Consider the following 3,946-nt stretch of genomic DNA (forward strand, 5'->3'; position numbering starts at 1 on the left):
TACTGTACACTGACAGATAAAGGACTGATGATAATAGAGTACATGCTTTTAATTTGTTATAAATAGCTATGCAACTATGTGCAACAGATAGTGTAGAACGCAAGCGACTATAGAGAACTCATTACATCATAATCACTGACTGTGCGTGTGCATGTACTGTATGTGTGTGTGTGTGTGTGTGTGTGTGTGTGCGCGTGTGTGTGTGTGTGTGTCAGAAGGGAATTGCAATCAGCAGCTTACATTGGCTGGTTATGAGAGGGGATCTTAATTTCATTAGTAATCTCTGCTGGCTGAATCATTTACTGTGTTACATACAGTATTTAGGGCCAACTGCAGGTCGGTGGTTGCTGTCCAAGTTTACTCTTTGTAGTTGAATTTATGGAGAAAAAACTAGTTGAAACTGGCACAAATATCCAAATCTAATTCTTGGCTTCATATTAATTTAATTTAAGATTAAAAAAAAAAAAGATTATACTGTATACTGTTATAAGAATGCGTTCAGAATGCCCACTCTAGTATCTTAGTCAATCACAATCATGCATGTTAGTGTGTGCAGGGCCCTGAAATACACACAACCACATACAGGAGTCCTGCCCCTTTGTGGAGTGCTTGTGACGGGGATGGTGCAAAGCAGTGCTCCGGAGGTGAGCTGACACCTCCTCCTGTCTGCTCACACTCTGGGTGTTTTTGGGTGGGAGCAGGAATCGACCCGCCGATCTTGGAAAGATTGGATGCTCTACCGCTGAGTCACTGCCGCCCCATGTTTCCATCAGGATCATGATTTCTATGAGTTGAATTATGATTAAGTGTTCAGAATTTGTTAAGCATATTTACACATAGACTTGATATGCTACAAGTCCATTGTTAAATGTCTTGTAAAAAGGATTAGAACTTAATATCCTCATTTTCTTTAATGTGTCGAATATCAAGGAGAAAGACATTCCATAAATGTGACAAAAAAGTAAATATTAGGTTGTGTGAATATTTCTGCCTGAAATATTCACACAACGTAATAGTTGCTTCCTTGAAAATGAAGGGAAGAATTTCAAAGACCTTTTTCCATTTCGATAGAGGGAATATACATAATGAAAGAGTCGGCAGAAGTCACTGTAGGTACACCTATTGATTGAGAAAAGGTGGTGATGTTACGGCTTAGCTTGATCTGTGAACCACTAAAAACACATGTGAAATGGGAAACAGCTGTTTTACAATTGATTGCGCAAAAGCTATAGACCCAAAAAGAAACTGTGTCTTTACATAGAACTTGAAAAGCTTAAGAGAAAAGAAGATTACTGCTATTCAAACATCACTGCTTTATGCAAACATGTACGTATATCCAAATTCAGAAATTACATCTGCGCAGTCCTCTGCACATCAAGAATATCCACTGGTGCTGTCATCACTTTAATTTCACCAGTGTGTGAAGTATGACCAACTGTGAAGGCTTTCTGAGCCCCTTCAGGCATATTTAATTCCCCAGCATTGAACTCTTATATGAAAGACAGGAATCCAGTAGGGATCTATGGATATGAGGTATATGATATGATATGTTTCTCAGGGATCTATGGATATGAGGATGGACACAGATATACCTGCAGCTGTAAATAAAAAACCAATATATCCTGTTATTACACTGCAGTAAGTCCTTCTTTTATCATCAACTTCTGCACAAAAAATAGCATTAACACATTTCATTTTAAAACCCTACATGCAAGAGGATCATAGGAAACTACAAACCTCCTCCAAGGCAGAGCTTTTCCTCCATAGGTACCTTCTCCCTCCTTTTTATATGCAACACCACTATTTAGTTTCTTTCAACATGAAAGTACACCTTGAATTAGACCAGATCTCAATACCAATGCCTGTCTTTGATAACAAGTTTCACAAAAGTACTTTTTTGAGTTTGAACATTTATTACAAAATTCTGAGGTTCCTTCTTTGGGACAATTCTGTTCCATCAAGTTACATTGTGACCCATCTAGTAGTATTACGTATGAAAGATAAAAAAACTTTTGAGGCAGATTTATATCTAATTCTTAATATAAGTGACACAAATTCCTCGTCTACCTTCTGCTGGGTTCACTTTAATAATTTTCTTTGATTGTCTTGCTGTGCCAGTGTGATCAAAATCTGTCAGGTGGTTCATGCATAGTGGTTGAAAATGGTAAAAAAAAAAGGTCTTGTAATAATAAAGAGAGTGAAAAAAGTAACAATGAAAGCAGATGCAACACAGATGAACACCAGCAGCTTGTTGATGTTTGCTCTTATCGTTCAATCTGCTTAAGTCCAACAGCTTATCTGGCTTTAGCGTAATTGCTAAGCTAGCTTACTCCCATTAAATGTCTGCGATAACATATTTTAATGTTACCATAAGATGACGTACTGTAAGTATATCAGGGTTTCTTTCCCTCCTTGTTTTCTCCCTCTAGGTCCTTGAACCTAAAGACACAACCTTCATTTCAGCCCTCATTTCAGAAATCTCCCAGGCTGCACCTGGGCAGACAGGCCAAAGTACATAAAACATCTGAGGAATAGGGATACAAATTGTATTTCTTCCTTTTAAAAAAAAAAAAAAATTGAATTCATGCCTCCAAACTTAAATTTCATTCTATCTTTTCTTTTTCTGTGGATCCTACTTAATATATTTGTAAAAATGTGTGTTACACGAGATGGAAATAAGACAAGGTACAAATTCTTTGGCACGACAGGGAAAATATGCTTTTGGGAAAAACCAACAGAGGCTCTGGGAGAGTTGAGTCAGAGCAGGAACATGTGTGTGAATGCATTTAGATTGAGATAATATTCTTTTATTAAGACAATATAGTCCCGTGTAAATCTATGAAACAATACAAACACAACCAGGCAATGGAGATTTAAATCTTATCGGCGCATCATGTAAATACATTCAGAGTAAAACAATGAAGTCTTCACTGTCAGTGGGTGATGGTCAGTAATGTTGATTTGGTTTTCGAATCAGTCTAATCTCCCAGAGGCTGGTCTGTGAGACACAAAGCTCCAAACGACAAACCCCTGACCACAAAACAATCACACTATCATGACTGATGCTATATAAACAAACAAATGGAAAGATAGCGGGCAATATCTATTCCATTTGAGACTGTCCAGGAAACAAGTATTTTGTTTCGACTGAGAGGCAAAACAACGGGGTTTAGAAGCAGAAAAACAGAGGAGACAATAGTCCACTCTCCCATGAGTGGCCACATCACAGCGCTGCTGCTCTCAGGGATAGCGTCTCATAATGCCTCAACGGCCAGCGGCTCGGAGGCAGGAAGGATATTAAACCTTTTTTCCCAGAGCTGACAGAAGAATACAGGGAAGTGGGTTGACCCGGCAGCTTTGACCAAAAGGGGTGCACCAAGTGTGGGACTACCATGTCTCCACAGAGAGTGGCACTGTTGTGACTGGTGAACTGGTAGCAAAGTGCACAAGCATTGAGAGTTGTTAGCTTCTCAAGGTTGAGCTCACTTCATGGCATTGTACTCTGGTTATTTTAGCAAGCATTGTAATATTAAAGCTATTGAATTGATGTTTGGAAAACAACAAGGATTGTTGAACCATTGAACCGTTTGCCCCTGTGGGCCATCAGTCCGCAGGGTTTCATTATACCAGTCCTCAGAATGTGATTCCACAATGAATTCCTCCCCTTAAAAAGACATGATTAACAAAATCAGTGGGTGCAAGTTAAAAGTCGTAACCTTTGGCCTTTGGCCACATGATGCCACATTGCTCAGAGAAGTGAATTCAAAACATCTGAGGATATTTTCTGAAGAAAAGACAAATTCTTAATTGATGACATGCACTTTATGTAAATTAGTTGTTTTTGGCAAGGTAAATGCTAATTGTATTAGATCACATCCGTATTGTTATACATCATAGTGAAACAACGTCTTGTCTCAGTATGACATATCAGATAGAGGAAACACAT

The sequence above is a fragment of the Antennarius striatus genome, chromosome 20 (assembly GCF_040054535.1).
Source record: "Antennarius striatus isolate MH-2024 chromosome 20, ASM4005453v1, whole genome shotgun sequence".
Lineage (NCBI taxonomy): Eukaryota > Metazoa > Chordata > Actinopteri > Lophiiformes > Antennariidae > Antennarius > Antennarius striatus.